This window comes from Hermetia illucens, chromosome 2 (assembly GCF_905115235.1).
Source record: "Hermetia illucens chromosome 2, iHerIll2.2.curated.20191125, whole genome shotgun sequence".
In the NCBI taxonomy this organism is placed as follows: domain Eukaryota; kingdom Metazoa; phylum Arthropoda; class Insecta; order Diptera; family Stratiomyidae; genus Hermetia; species Hermetia illucens.
The window spans coordinates 161,095,658-161,111,980 of NC_051850.1; the positions used below are offsets into that span (position 1 = coordinate 161,095,658).

At 42.8% G+C, this 16,323-nt stretch overlaps 1 protein-coding gene across 14 annotated transcripts in view; it reads right to left on the minus strand.

Moving 5' to 3' along the window:
- LOC119650369 (protein alan shepard) overlaps positions 1 to 16,323 on the minus strand; it is a 460,805-nt gene that overhangs the window by 344,554 nt on the left and 99,928 nt on the right. The window contains exon 1 of one of the 14 annotated variants that reach the window (XM_038053095.1): positions 2,941 to 4,790. The exons of the other annotated variants lie outside the window; for them this stretch is intronic. The gene's annotated coding sequence lies outside the window, so the exon portion shown is untranslated. Of the gene's footprint in view, positions 1 to 2,940; positions 4,791 to 16,323 lie in introns of those variants that run through there. 14 annotated transcript variants of the gene reach the window in all.

Here is a 16,323-nt window from a genome sequence, read left to right on the forward strand (position 1 = left end):
CCACTAAAGATGGTTTTTGACTAACCACTAATTAAATTTGTCATTTCAAGGTTTGTGCCTGATCAGAGCCGCCTTTCTCTTCGAATTTAGCAAAAAATTCCCAAAAATACAAATCATCCTGGAACAGGAAAACGTTTTGAGTTCATTCGCGATATTGAGAGGACAATGAAGCCTCTCAGAAATGCTCCCAATAATAGAACTACCGTTGGAGCATGTAGATCTCTAGTCAAGCAAAGTTTTTTGAAGGAAATCATGTCAAATTGCTTTGTTAAAAAAAATATTCACCGTATTTTTTTACCACACTTTGTATATGCTCCACCAGTTCACTATAGTTTATCTCGTCAATAATACCAAAATTAATTCAAAATTCATAAAAGCCAGGTATCTAAAAAATTCCATTCAATCTAATTCAAAGAACAACAAGATAATTCCCAGATATATGAATTTCCAAATGAGTTTTTCTTTGCTTAGAATCAGTTATCGAAGGACTAGGTAAGGCAGCCTCACAATTTCAGCAATGTATAAATTTGATTTCTCACAATGAAGAGGAAAAGAAAGGCTTCTTTTTAGCTAAAAAGAATATTACTTTCCCCAGAAAGCAGACAGGGCCCTTTTCAAAACACTCAGATAAGTCCCTTGCAGTTTAGAGACGATAAAAATTCGATGTTGAAACCAAGAAACGGAGATAATAGCAAACCTTTTAAAGAAATTCGATAGCACAAAGCTTACCAATGAAAAGATGATGCAACTCTACATAAAATAAAATTACCTTGATCAAACAAAACGCAGTTTGTGTGAGGCTGATGAAGAATCTAAAATTAAAGTAGAAGTCTGTCAAAACCAACGGAGCCTAGTTTCTACGGTGAGATACCCACGTTGGGCGCCAACTGAAGAATCGAGGCAGACGGTGAATTAACAACTCCCGAAAAGGATTCCCATGAAGACTTTTTTTTTGCAATAGTCTACAGAGCTATACTCGTAAAAAAACCCAAACAATTAGGAGAAAAGTCAACCTTAATAACCAACTTAAATACCAAGCTTTAGATTTTCATCGATATTTCAGCCACGAATCCATATTAAGAACTGGCAATGCTAAAAGAGGTCTTTTTAGAATACAAATCGATTCAGACGTATGACGGCGACAAATTGCTTGGGGTCCGCATCAAGGTCATCGCTTTTAGGATTGAATCAGACCAGCTTGACTATATTTCAGGCATACAGATAGGTTCTATTTCAAAGGGACGTGCGCTTTGATCACTAACATTTCATGTATATCCTCCAGAGTTTTTGTCTCCCAATTTTTGACAAAAAGCCACCCCTCCTGATAGGATAGGCTATGCACTTATATTTTCAAAGTTGTTATATTGTTGGTACTGTGGTCGAGAACAATTATATCGGGGTATAGAGAAATGATCATCGCATCAAGGATTCATGTTATGTTAATCCTTCAAGCCACTGTCACGCCGATAGGGCGCGATGTTCATCGATCGTACCCACAAAACCACTGGTATGTCCTTTTAATTTATCACTTTTTTGTGATTCTCTCCCCTAATGTAAAGTCATCACTCTCGGAATCTTAGTCTAGAACTAAAACGGATTCTTATCTTTGATGTAAAATCTGTATTCCATGAAATATGACAAACAAAAGAAAATGTCAGTGAATATGCAGGGAATTCCGAAAAAAATGTTTAAATTAAAATGATGGACACTAATAACTTCTCGGAAGATTAAGACCTCTTTTTAAGCAAAAAGAGGGTTCATTCCTCCATTTCAATCGAATCGAATCATGTAGGTGTGTAGAAATGACGTTCGTTGTTCAAACATCTTATTCTGATTACCATTTATTAGTAACTCTTAGAATGTTTAGCATAAAATGAGGTGAGGACGTCATCTGCTCATCTTCATAAAAAAAGAAACCAGAATTCGAGCCATCAATTATTAGCAGCTGACACGTCACTTAAGCGTAACCCATCCACAAATTTTCTGAAATCAATCCATCAAATTGCAGGAAAACGACCGGCAGCTCCACACTGCAAATTATTCAAAGAATATTTCTAATATGTGCGAATTCTTCTTCATATGTGCGTTCGCATATTTGGCAAACTGGAAAAGCGTTTCATCATCTGGTGGTGTGTTCTCTCGATTTCGAAAAAAAACCACACCCAGCCTAGACAACTATAGACACTACTGAGCTTCGCCGCTGTCGTCGACGCCATCGTCGCATTTCGTACTAAACACAGCAGTGGCCCCACGGAGCAAGACACCGCCATAGACAGCCCAATTATCATATATAGAACGCACGCTAGGATGACATATGAAATGCACTAAGCGGCTTAAAAAGGGATGTCGACAGGGTTGATTGGTGCACAGAAGGGTGGAAGTGGGACCAGACGCGTTCGCATTTCAGCAACTCACAATGCTCCTAGGTGCAGACAGGCCTCACGAGCGAGACATTTGATGTAGTCTAAACTCTAATAAATTTCTATCTCGCCGGAGACATGCCGAGGTGTGTGGAACTGCATTAGTAATTACAGCAGAGAATTCAGTGAAGGTGTGAGGACTATGGGAAGCGGAAAGTGAATTTCCCTCTACACAACTCTGCACAAAAGAATGTTGGCGAGAAGTCCTCCCGACGAACACCTTTTCCGTGAAGCGAAAACCGGATAGAAGGAGAACCAGCCACACTTCATTCAAGTCGGAAGCATGGCCTCAGTTCACACTCGACTTGATGCACGTTTCCAACTCGAAACTTCCGGGCCATCAACGAACGGCGAAAAGAAAGGGCAACGAATACTCAAAGACAGCACAAACGTGAAGCAATCTGCTTCCATGATAATCTCTCCCAAAGTAAGTCTCCGAGCCCCCGAGTCGGAAGCACTCGGCAAAGAAACTAATAATTACACTCTTTGAATTTTAATTAGTTTTAATTAGAATACGTACTTAGCGCACAAGAAATGGGGCGGAGTGGCGTCGCGACGACGAGATAGCCTGCAAGACGGGCGGGGGGCGGCTGCCGCGCTGATAATGAACTGAAGATGAGTGGCGTTAACCGGGAGCTGACGCAACTTCTGCTCCCCCTATTAGCGTTGGGTGGTTAATTTAATCCCAGTTCCGCACAAGTGCTGATATATCTTCACAGAATTCGCTCTTTCACTGCGCTGCCTTGATGTGCGGGTTTCGAGGGATGCTGGCACTATGATCCGGCACAACCTATTCAACGATTTCAATGGTCACAGCTTGAATAAAACACTCGCAACAAACGGAGACACTCACTTCACGCGACGAGGAAACAGCGGATATGTCACGCACTAATCCCAACCGGAAATGCACTAGCACTGGTCATGAGGTCACCCTGTGGGTTGAAGCGTTTCAGACTCGGCAATTCGTGAACGATGGAATGCGTTTAAGAATTCACGGGACGGGTCCGACTGGACAAACGGATTAACGATGAGTAATCTGTGCACCACTTCGCACCGGAAACTATCAGAGGGATGGCGAGACGCACAGAACAGGGGACGTCTTTAATTGGTAGTAAATGGATGAGGGCTGCACAGCACAAAATTCGTTCAATACTAAGACCGTTCACAGGAGTTTTGTACTGCTGACATGAGGTCAGACCGGACGACAATACAATGCACACGGAAATCGCTACGATTCGGAGACGGATTGAACGCAATATCGTTTAGGATGGAGCGACTGCAGATGTGGCAGTTCAACGATGGAAAATACACTAACGGCGGTGGCGACGATAGGCGGCGAATCGGCAAGTGCCAGTCGGTGACTATCCCAATTGAAAAAGCGGCGGAATGCCCGAAAGCCCCGCAACGACCGGATGGAGTGTCTTGAAGAAATGCACACACAAGACGGTCAAGACGAAGCGGTAACCGAGACGTTATAGAGCGGATGGTGTCCACGGGGAAACTGCGGCAACTCAAGACGTCGAAGACTCCACTACACAGCAGAATACGCGCGACTCCACTACTGCGAGGGGGCTCCAAGAAGAGCAAGAATCGAGACTGGCACCGACACCAAGACCGGCAACGAGAAGACACTACTGCCAATTGCGATTTTTGCTGCTCCACGAACTCCGACAGCGCCGACGAAAAATTGCCACGTTTTAGATACGCCAGCAAGGTCTTTCGGCAAAGTGCATAAAACCCCAGCAGACAATAGTGCAACGTGAATAGTTTGCATTTACCGGAGGACAGTCAGCTACGAGCGTCGTGAACAGACCCACCAACAACGTAGACGTGAATGCACTGTAACCACAGAGACCGCACACACCGTGCTCGGGGTGAAGCTATCAAAATCAGCAACCCCTCGGTGCGAAATATACTGAGTTCACTAGCCGCAAAGCACCACCGACCAGGTGATAATTCAAGGCAGTTAGTTACCTTACACAGGCACAGCCGCTCACAGGCAAACGCACTCGAGTCAAAACAATGTCACGCCAGGCAGGACTTCAAGGATACAACTGAGTTTTACGCAAAAACAATTTACGCAGATTTCTCAACAACTAGTCAAGCTTTTCCGATTTTCAATTCAATTCTCTCGCAGAACTGCTAATTACAACACGATGACAACCGGCGAAACGTTTTCTTTTTTTTCACTGCAAGACCGCGGACGCAGTCAGTGGATTATTTGGCGAGTGAAATTGCATTGAAAATAATTGGGATGATGACTGCTGCGACGGCGACGAAGCCAAGAGCATCGGCGAGCAAGTGAGCTTTGCAATAACAATGGCCCCGAGTGGGAGGCCGAGAGACAACAATAGATGGGATGACAACAGACGGCCTTGCCGACCGACCGACCGACTCATCGACCGGCAGCCGAAAAACCAATCTCGAAGCAAACCACGGGCCCGAAACGCATCCGCACCCACATTCCGGGTACCGGCTAAGAGAGCTTTCGCCGAATGGGGGAGGAAGATTGGGAGGTGTAACACAGACACATGTTCGATGGAGCGGGTGCTTTAAGGGGGCGTTGTTAGTAGATGCTGAGAAAAAATTTTGGTTGACTGATTTCAAACCCTAGTGAGGAAACCCGGTGCTCGTGAAATAAAATAAAAGGAAACACTTTTCAAGGTGAAGATTGTATTTCCAAGACGGTACCGTACATCGGAAACCAGTTGTCTTCGTTTCCAAAAAAATCCTATTTTTAGTCAGTAAGGGTAAAGATACTTTTAAGTATAATTCCCCTTTTCTCAACAAGAACTGAGCAATTTTGGATCTGCATTTAGAAAATAATAAGGAGGCAACTGGTTCCCGAAATAAAACATCTTCTGTGGAAATGAAAATTACTTAAAGGATGATGAAACGTTTCTTTTCTGCGGTGAAACAAAAGTGAAGGATCAGCTATCTCTCAACTATAATGGATTCAAACTGCCTAAATTAAAGTTGGAGAAGGTTCATCCTTTTAGGGTACAATTTAATTTATCGGAACAAAAATCGAATTTCGATAACCAGTTGTTCCCTTTTTCAGTGTTTCTTCTTCTCTTGAAGGAAATGAACACTGAAGAAGGGAACAGTTGATTCCCGAAATTCGGTATTTATTTTAATTAATCAAATTGTATCCAAAAAAGACTGATTACCAAGCCACTCCAAATATATATATATAATGGTAAATGTCATTTGAATAGACGTTTTAGAGGTACACAATAGGTCAATATACAAATGACGCGTTAGATAAAGATAAATCGACAGTCGAATGTGCAATACAAATGGAAAAAAAAAACAAAATAACTGGCTAGTTTACTTTACCTCCGGAGGGGAGGACAATTTTTGTTGAAGGAGGTCACGACCCGCGGGAATGGCGTTGGAAAAAGGAAGTCAGCTATGTCAGCGAATAACTGAGATATACGACTCTACAATGCCGCGACGATATTTTCACCACAGTGGGAAACTAAACTATTGGTGGAGCTAGGAAATCTCGTTATTGAGATCATCGTAACTGTCAGCCAGAGGACTTTGTCAAAGGACAAGAGGAAAGCCGGAAAATCGAGACCTGGAGAAGAAAGACTACTAATAGTAATTGCGACAGGCAGCTGTGTCTTGAAACAGATACGAACTCGTGGGGCGACCGCAAACTAATTGAAATTCTTTGCCACAAAACGAAGAAACTGATCCTCAGTAAATAGTTCAACAGGACGTCCTCTCGATCCTCTGAGTGACCCGGAAGGAACTACAAGGGATCTGTGGAACGAGTGTTTCCGATACAGTGAAAAAAACAGAGATTGATTCTGCTACAGAAGGCCCAAAAATCACATGCCGCACCATCTTCATGTTATTCTATCTATGTTTTAGGTCCTACGGGGAAGATATTGAAATGTAGGATATACCAGTGTATCCAAAAAGCAAGACCAGTTTTTATTTATTTCAAAATGTATTTAGTTGTTCTTCTAAACCTATTTCGTCGCCTTCAAATTAATACCCTCCGGACACAATACGCTTACGTCAACGAATTTTCCAATCCTCGAAACAAGAATTAAAGTCGCTTTCCGGGATGGCTTTCTGAGCGGGTAGCTATTCACGTTGTATTGCTTCGATTGTCTCAAAACGATTTCCCTGCCATCTTTTCAGTTTCAGTTGTTTTGCACCAGCTGAGACTACACTTTTAGGTCTAACGAAGTGGTATTCATAGATCTTTTCGAAACACCAACAGCATTACCAAGGTCTCTAGCAGCCATCTGACGATTGATAAGCACAAGTTCTTTGATTTTTTTAATATGTTGTTCACCGGTAGAGGTTGATGGTCCTTCGAAACGCTCTCGGGGTTTAAGACCATCCTGTTATACATGACTTCTGTTAAGGCGGGAGCACTGGACAATGCGGTGAACCGGAGAAAGATGGGTTCAGTATACCGACCGATCAGATGAGGGTAAGCAACCAGGCGAGACAATTTTGGTCATCGCGGGAATGATTCCTTTGGATCTTCTAGCGAATTGTGCAGGAGATAGCAGCAACGGTGGGATAATTCCAGGGAAGATCGGTGGATCCAAACGCTGATCTCATATATTGAAAGATGGGTCAAATGTAAACATGGAGAATTGAAGACCACGTGAAACAGTTTCTTACAGAATACAGTGGTAACAGGTATTTGGATCACTTCGGATTGTATAAACCCCCCGACTGTCCCAAATGCACTGTTATACCCAATGACCCGGAGCATGTGATATTCCATTGGCAGAGATTCCCAAATGAAAGAAGGAGGGTGAACGACGTCCCCGCCTAGTTACCAAACCCCATAGCCTTATGGAGGAGATGAAGAGGTTAGAATCAAATGAGAGCACGATAAATGCAATAATTATCGCGATGCAAAAAAAGCCCCAGAAACTAAATCGAGCCCGAAACGAGCAACGAACGCGTGATTTAACCGTGCTGGTGTTGATCAAAGTTGTCTCCCGGAAGTAAAACTCCACGGGGAACATGGATGGAAAAGTCGGAACTGTTTTAATTTATGAGTGAGGATCCCACATACTGTCGTAACCTGGCACAGCAGCGTCTTTTTAAAATATCCACTCCCCATCCAGAAAAAAAAACATATGAGGTCTCAGATGCGTGCCAATCATTTCTCTGCGGTGTCGCATAGTCTCAGCATGAAAAAAGATAGCATCGACCTCCCTCTGAATTTCAAAGCTTTTATCAACAACTTTGTCTGGAAGGTATTGTCCGGGTACTTTGACCTAACACTATCTGGGGCGAAAAATCACTTCGCTAAAAATAAGATGTTTGCAGATGTGTTTCTTAGAGCGTGAACATGGCTAGCAAGCGAGATATCTTAGAAGTGTATGACGCAAAATTGTCAAGGGAGGGCGTAGTCTACTCGGGAACTCTTAGAGAGAGTTGGGGTATAATGCGAGGAAAAACAGCAACATGCAATCGACTCTGAGGAAGGGAGGCTGAAATGACAGCAAGTGGGAATAGAACGTGGCGATTGGACTAAAACTAACCCAGAGAAGGCTAGGAAAAGTAAGAAGCAGATGATCTGATCTCAAGCAGAGCCAGTAGGTGCAATATAGACATATTTAAAAATAAATAATTTGAAAGACCCCGGGAGAAATCTCGTCAAGATTTAGAGTAACAAAAAAAGAGGTCTCATGGTCAAGGGGCGGCATTGTCTTCTGGAAGCTTTCAACCCGACATTCATTGGCTAACAAGAGTGGAGTTAATAAGTCACTAGCTGGCCATATATACTGAAACGGTCGCCAATACTACAACCACGATGACCACCAGACTATCATCTGGAACGTAAAGAATAAACCAAAGAATTAGAGGACTGTCCACCCAAAAATGAAGAAAAAGAAAAGCTATCTCCTAGCTTTGTACTGACGAAAGGGATAAGTCGCTCCCAAAATATATATTTACATTTAAAACCAAAAATTGTAGTTTAGATAAAGTCACTCTTTGTTAGTTGGGCTAATAATCAACTCATTAAGACCACAAATACTAAATTGTAGGAAAATCCTGTTTTTATAAAGCGAGCGACCGTCAATTTGCTAGAAAAGTAAAAGAAGGGGGAAAATCAAGTCTGGTGCCGTGAATAAGCAAGAAAAAACTTCGAAAATAACTTTGAAAGAGATACTAACGATTTACGGGGAGCTTTGCCCAGGCAATACCATCCTACTGCAGCGATTGACTGTTAAAGGCGTTGTTTCTAGTAAAGCATCATGGAAGGATTTTTCTAGAATATTCTTTAAAGAAGACTTGGCCCAATATTTCCTTTTTATAGCTGCTTTTAAATGAAGAAGCAAATGTTATGGAGCCAGGTCGATACAACAAGGAGATTGAGGAATCGATGGGGTATGGGTTCTGATCAGGAAGGAATGACAATTTGATGCAGTTTGAATGCGTTCTTGATGTGGATTTAATAGAAAGACCACCAACGATTTCGTTCGGGGCAGAGGCAACTCATCAGATGCTGCCTCACCTCTGTCCTGAGAGCAGCGTGACAGAGAGTGGCAACAGGTGGAAAACGCTTCTTTCTACATAATCGCAAAACACGACAAAGGCGCGAATTATATTCAAGTTAAAACTGCCCATAATTTGAGCCTAAGATAGGCCGAAGCTAGATTTCTCTTTGGGATATGAGGGATCCTAAGTCCACATTTACTTTATGTTGGACCGGACCAAATGAAGAGCAACTTACTCTCACGTTTTATGGTCCACGGACCCAATTTCTTCATTGGCTTTGAAACTGAATCAATATGACTTGGTCAGAAATTTAAATTTATTTCTAATTTGTCCATTTCTCAATTGAACACCCCCCTTAAATTATGCGTTCCCCATACACATAGCCCGATGAGCACAACTTTCTCGCAATCATGCCGGCAACCATGATAGCATGCATTACATATAAAAAGCGAATTCAAGAGGCGGTGCAGCGACGAAAACGGGTGGAAAATCAATTCGCCGCAAAGCTCTTCGTCGCCGACGAGAGTTCGCGAACGGAAGGCCGAATTTCTGTGGGACTGAACGCTTCGCTGATTCTCTCTTGCTGAGACGTTGGCTAAGCGCCGAAGCACAAAACACCGGCATCCGGCTATGTCTTCGAATTCGGCTCCAGCAACTTCTCCACTACACACATATGCATTTGGGGGCCACTTGTGCGACCTTCACTTTTCACTCATCCAAAGCTCCAAACAGATGATGCGAGTGTGTTGTATTGCAATCGTTTTATTCCCGGTCGTGTATTGCATGCGGGGCGAACTAGATACTTTCCATTGGAGAATCTTTTTCATGACTTTATCATATTTTAAGTTGATCTGGAAAGAACTGAGCAATGGGAATGAATGTGAAAGGGTAGCAGTGCGGGTAGGGCTCAGAAATTAATAGCCCCGCGATGCAGTCATTATGGACTACGAATACCCATTTCGCCCCCGGGGATGCTCCGCTTTCCCACCTTCATCGATCTTGGAAGTTTTATGTAGCCAAACGCCGGCATACAACGAGGCTATTGCTTTTCTAGCATCCCTTCTACCACCCATTTCTCTTCATATCTCTTCCGCTATCTCCCCCGTGCAGTACGCGCTGGTTGATTGAACTTTCCTTATAACAACCCGAAGCGTTTTGGGGAGTGTGGGGTCAGCCGATGGCAATTGCTAGTTCCAACGAACAAACTTTACCGAATCGAACCGGTGCGCTGTAGCGTAGCAATCCGTTACCATTTCATCTTATTTGCATTGCAATTGCAATAAGAAGAAAGCCAAGAAAGTCGTTCCACAAACTCACCAGGGGGAGAGGGCGACCGAGGAACGATGCCGGCCGGTGAAGAAACGGTGGCCGAACCAGTCACAAAACTGTTCAAAAAACAGCAAGCGTAATTTTGCTTAGCAAATTATTATTTTTATCAGACACTAACAAGAAAAACTTACCTGGAAAATGTATGATTGCATATGTGGTGACCCACTTGGGGTGTCTTGACCGTATCAACGCGAAAATGAGAATGGCAGCTAAATTTAGATGAATGAAGATAAATCTATCATTTTTCATGTGTAACAGCGAATGCTTTCTTCGTGCAAAAAGTCCATCATGAACTCTGAATTGCTCAATTCATTTCTTATGGAAATCAGTGAACGTATGAGCAAAAATTGACTGGCGAACCCAGTGGTTGACGTCAGTTAATCACAGCAGTCAACTCCCCATTGGCAATCAGGCCACTTAGGCAACTTATCAATAATCGGATCTAGTTAGGGTAAATTCGAAAGAAATAATTAATCGTATCACATTTCAGTTTTTGCGAAGACAAATAGAGTGACCGTGCTCCAATTACACCTGAAAAATTTTATAATTTCCAATGGAATTTTATTTTGCTGGGGATGCAGACTGCAATTTTACCAGAGGATTGATGAGTGGGGACAGTGGACGAACACGGCAGCATAGTATTTTCTCACATTGTTTAGATATAATGGCAAGTGTAGAATTGGGATTATTGATGACTTGCTGACCATCCGGGTTGACCATGGCCAAGTAAGATTTTTTTCTTTGTCCATCTCTAATTCAACATGTTATTACAAATGGCGCCCAACGTGGGGTCTACACATTCGATAGTTTCATGTCCAACATTCGCTTGGTTCCAACTAAACTATGGCCAATAGCCTATTCCGGTTCCCAACTTCATGCTAGTGGGTTGGATAGAAATATATCAGATTCTAAAGGTTGTTCCCGGACAGAGCCCACATTGGGCGCCATTTGTAATAACCTCTTGAATTGGAGATGGCTAGGGAGACCACACTGATATCTATTTGGGAATCCCTATCACAACAAGTCGTTACATATAACAAGTCTTATTCATGTTTTATCCAATTTCCAGAGGTGACCAGTTAGTAGTTTTTAAAATTAAAACATCGTTGGATTAAGACGTCTGATTACATCAAAGCCATCATTATTCCAGAATATCGCTAGAAATTTTAACGCTAAACCTGCGTCTGAACAAGGATTTCATTCTTAAACAGCTAGAGAAGTTCAATCTGAAGGATGCTGAAGAAGCGTATCCTCAACCCTTTCTCTCCATCGTAGCAAGCGAACATATGACATATTTTCCGTGGTCACCCATTCAGGAGCAAACAGCAGGCCCTAGATTTTAAGTCAAATACAGCACATGACGGCCGATCAGTGCAATGCGGCACTTGTGCGTTTTCCTAGAACCGATGCCTGAGAAGATCCGCCACACCCTAGCTGTCGGTTTTGCTAAAACACTTCAAGCCCAGGCCGATAAGACCTTGAGATTATTCATTCGATTATCAACAAAGTCTCCTGTAAGGAATGGACTCTGAACAAATCATCGGAAGTCAATCCTCTCCAAAAAATTATCAACGGATTTGACAGGCTCCAGACTTACTGTAATTAAATCACTTTATTTTTTTTTACTTTTAAATATCAATTGTTTTAATTTTTTTAACTTAATTAAAAATAAATTGAGAGGAGTGACCTCTCTCCTCCTGCTTGACTTCTCGAACTCCAAATGACACCGAAAAACAATTTTTGCTGTCAAGGGAACCCTTTTAATCGTGCCCCGACGTTGGGGATATAATGATGTCGGCCTCGCTCGAGTACTTCGAAGAGGCTCTTATAAGATGGCCTCCTAATTAAGACATGCGAACAGGATTCGAGACTACGTCAGCCACGGTTTTCGCGTCGTGGGTGGGTGCTGCAAATTCTTCTCGATTGGTTGTCCGGAGCCTAAAAGAAGAACAAACGGCAGGACCTGCGACCAAGAAGGGTCGTCTTGGGTCATTATAGCGGCCTTCGGCGTCCTGTGCCACCTTTCGAGCATCCCATTAGGCTGAGGGTCGCAAGCGGTTGTCCGATGGTGTTTAAACCCGAGCTCTAAGAAAAGGAAGGACTCAAATTGCATTCCATGGTCGGTGATTATAATTACCACCACACCAAATCATGGAATCCACTTTTGACAGAGGGCCTCTGCGCAAGATTGTGCAGTAATGTCCTTAAGAGGTATTCCCCTAGGACACCGCGTGAACCTATCGCTGACTGTAAGGCAATACCTGAAACCGTGCAAGTTTCGCAAAGGGCTAATGATGTCAATGTGGATTGTGTAGAAACGCTTAGTGGACCGAGGGAACATGCCTACCTCTTTCCTAAGATGCTTTGTAGTCTTACACTTCTGGCATGCGACGCACTGTCTGGCCCCAGAATTAATGTCCTCATTCATGGACAATGCCTGGGTGCGCCAGATCATGAACGGCATAAAATATTTCCTTTCGGAAAACGGCAGGAATATATAGCCTTGGTCCCTTGTCTGAGGTCCCGCAGTACTGTATATTCTAGATGTTGAGGCGAAGATAGGAAACTCCCTAAATGTATATTTAAGGTTGGTTCTCAAGCTCTGAAGAACTGCGTCGTCCGCCTGCACCTCGACGATTGCCGGAAATCGACGGTGGCGAGAATCTTGATCTCTGCAAGACGTGACAAAGTGTCAGCAACCACATTATCTTTTCCAAACACGTGTTGAATTTCGGAAGTGAACGGGCTGATATAGCTCAAGTGCCGAAGTTTGCGAGGGAACGCTTTGTCGGACTTTTGTTTTAAAACAAAAATGAGTGTGAACGACTTGCCTTCAAGGGAATGCCGGGGGTATTTAACTGCAAGGTACGCGGCGAGTAACTCACGATCATAGGTACTGTAGTTTCGTTGAACGGGACTAGTCTTAGTCCTGGGGGTTAGTCAGAGAACGCTGACAATCCTACCGAAACAAAGAACCAATTACGAAACTACAGAAGGACAAACAATTTGCGCATTTTCTCATAAAGCGTGCGCTCATGCGTAGACCGAAAGCTCTCGGATAATCGATAACTTCTCTGAAATAATCACCATGTCCTAATAAGAAACCTCAGACATCCCGGTTATGCGCCGCCGGGATATTCGATATCCCTAAAAGATGTTAGGCGTCCTGGCCTACGCTATCTCTCTATCTCAGGTAGGTTTTGCCACATCTTCTTTTTCGGCCAGATATTGTTGCTTCTTTGTTTTTTGGTGCTGACGTTGCCACCATATATTTCGTCTTCCTTTCATTGATGTGCAGCCCAACATCTCGCGCCGCTTGCTCCATTTGGATGAAAGCAATTTGTACATCTCAGATTATTTTTCCCATAAGGCCGATATCGTCAGCATAAGCCAGTATTTGGGTGGACTTAAAGAGGATCGTGGCGCTCTCAACATCACGAATTAATTTCTCCAGACCTCCAGGTTACAGAGGATCCATCCTGGGGCATCGCCTTATCTTAGACCGTTGTTGCTATCGAATGGTCTCGAAAGTGATCCTGCTGCTTTTATCTGGCCTCGCACATTGATCAGGGTCAGCCTAGTCAGTTTTATCTATTTAGTTGGGAAATCCGGTATTTTCTCATGGTCGCGTACAGTTTTATTCTGGCTATCATAGGCGGCATTGAGTTCGATGAAAACATGGTTCAACTGATGGCCACATTCCAGCAGTTTTACCATCGCTTCCCTCACAAAGAAAATCTGTTCTAGTGCTAATTTGGATGAAATGAAGCCGATGATGTTCTTGTGTGTCATATTAGGGAGTATCTAAGAGATGGTGTTCAACAGCGTGATACCTCTATAATTACTGCATTGTGTGATATCTCCATTTTTATCTACGGGACAGATAATGCCTCGTTGCCAGTCATCAGGCATTAATTCGCTGTAGTGTGGTGTAGTTCGTTGCCTCCCTATTTAACCAATTCATCTGTAATTCCATCGGCTCCTCGCGACTTATGATTTTTAAGCTGATGAATTGCACGGGTTGGCGGAGCATTTGTCCGTTGCGTTCAGTAGGCGGGACCTCCAACTCACCGATATTTTGGTTGTTGAGTAGTTCATCAAAGTACGCAGCAGTTCATCAAACGCTCCAATATGCCCATACGGTCGGAAATCAGACCTCCGTCTTTGTCTCGGCAGGATGAGCATCATCATTATGTTGACTTGTTGCTGGAACTTACTTCTTCTTGGAGAAGCGACTTTACACACGCTTCTCCACTCGATGAAGTTCATAAAAGGTCCTGCGCGTGCCCGAGTTTCTTGAGAGTGCAACATTGCCCAACATGTTGCATTCTTCCGTTCCGATGCTAGCTTATATTCATCGTCGAACCAAATATTGCGACTATCAAAGCAGGTGGCCCCCAAGGAAGCGTACTTGGGCCATTACAGTTTCCAATATATGATTGCAGCTTTCTATTTGCCGGCATTCGCGGATTGTCGATGGTCTTCCCCTTCACTGTTTACTTATTAGGAAACATTTTCTGGATTTACTAATTTCTTGCTGTCAGTGCTAGTTTTTTCGCATTTCCCATGCATATACTGTAACGTCTCAGATCTAAAATTTATCGCAATGTCAACCGCCCTGTCGCCCTCTATGGTTCTGAGTGTTGGCCGACTATAAACGACAATGAACGCAGTCTTGCGGTAATGAAGACGAAAATGTTGTGTTGAACTAGCGGCATAACACGCCTTTATCATATCTAATATTGCGAGAGAGGCGTCTTCGATGGTATGACCACATAATTCACGCTAGCAAGAATTCACTCGCCAAGATTGGTCTGAACATCGAAGTCGATGGTAAGCGACCGAAAGAGCGCCCGAAACAACGGTGGTTTAATACGCTGGATGGGAATTTGAAAGCCTCGCGATTGCAGTCAGATCAGGCTTTTGATCAAACAAACAAAATGACGCGCTGACTGCTTCTGGATAGAGGTATGGAACCAGGCTTAATGTGCAGATTCTACTGAAATTGAGCAGTCGATAATTGGGTACTTTGCCAAAAATACATATTGTACTTGCTGCTTACATCGGTCAACTTTTGGAACTACTCTCTTTTTCGAGTAATTATCTGTTTTTAAATTAGATAACATAATGCGAGCGCATTATGCATGCGTTTTGAAATCAACTAAATTGGCTTTATTACAACCTACATCAAATCAAATTACTCTTGCTTTATTGTGGAAATTGAATCAATTTAGAAATACAATTAGAACCGCGAAACTATTCATAATCCATGATTATTATTTACAAAGTAATTAAGCGTATTCCATTCATTCCAACCAAATCATCACAAGTTCATTCAATCGACCCTATTCACTTTACAATGATGAGTAAATTGTTCAAATGATTCACACATATTCGTCATTGGACCGTGGGTAATTCATCCCCTATACCTTGAAGTGAATGCAGACAATTCAATCAACAAGGGCAGGCACACAAATTCCCATTACAACACATATTCCGTGTGTGATGGCCGAATTTATTTTCGGATGAGCCCTCATATTTTTCACTTTGATTCGACAGTATTGTGTGGACCAATTAATATGAAGGGGAAACCGAGATAATTCTGTTTGATGATTAAATACTTGTGCATGGATTCGTTATAGCTGTTGGTGAATGTTAAGAACCGGAATTGGTCAGATGGCTTTACCAGGATTTGAACGCTTTCTGAATGTCAGTGGCTGGATGGTGTTTGTGCAGAAGTGACTGGCACATTGTTAAGAGTGGTTTCAAGTAAATATAATCGATATATGTATAACTGAATGCCAGGCAGTGATGGACGCAACTAAAATTCAATATTCTGAACTATGGCATACCCAAATAAATCGAAAATGTTCATAGACAGGTTCAAGGACATCAGTTGAGATATGAGAGGTCATGATTTACTTCTTCTCTGCTCTAGCCTTATTGCTTCAAAATATTTGGACATGGTTTCCTTCTTTCTCGTAAAATGCATACTGTGCAAACGAAATCCAAATACGGTATCATTTCCCACATGATAATTGAAAAACAGCATTCCTGATAGCTGTCAAAATTCATGAAATGACAT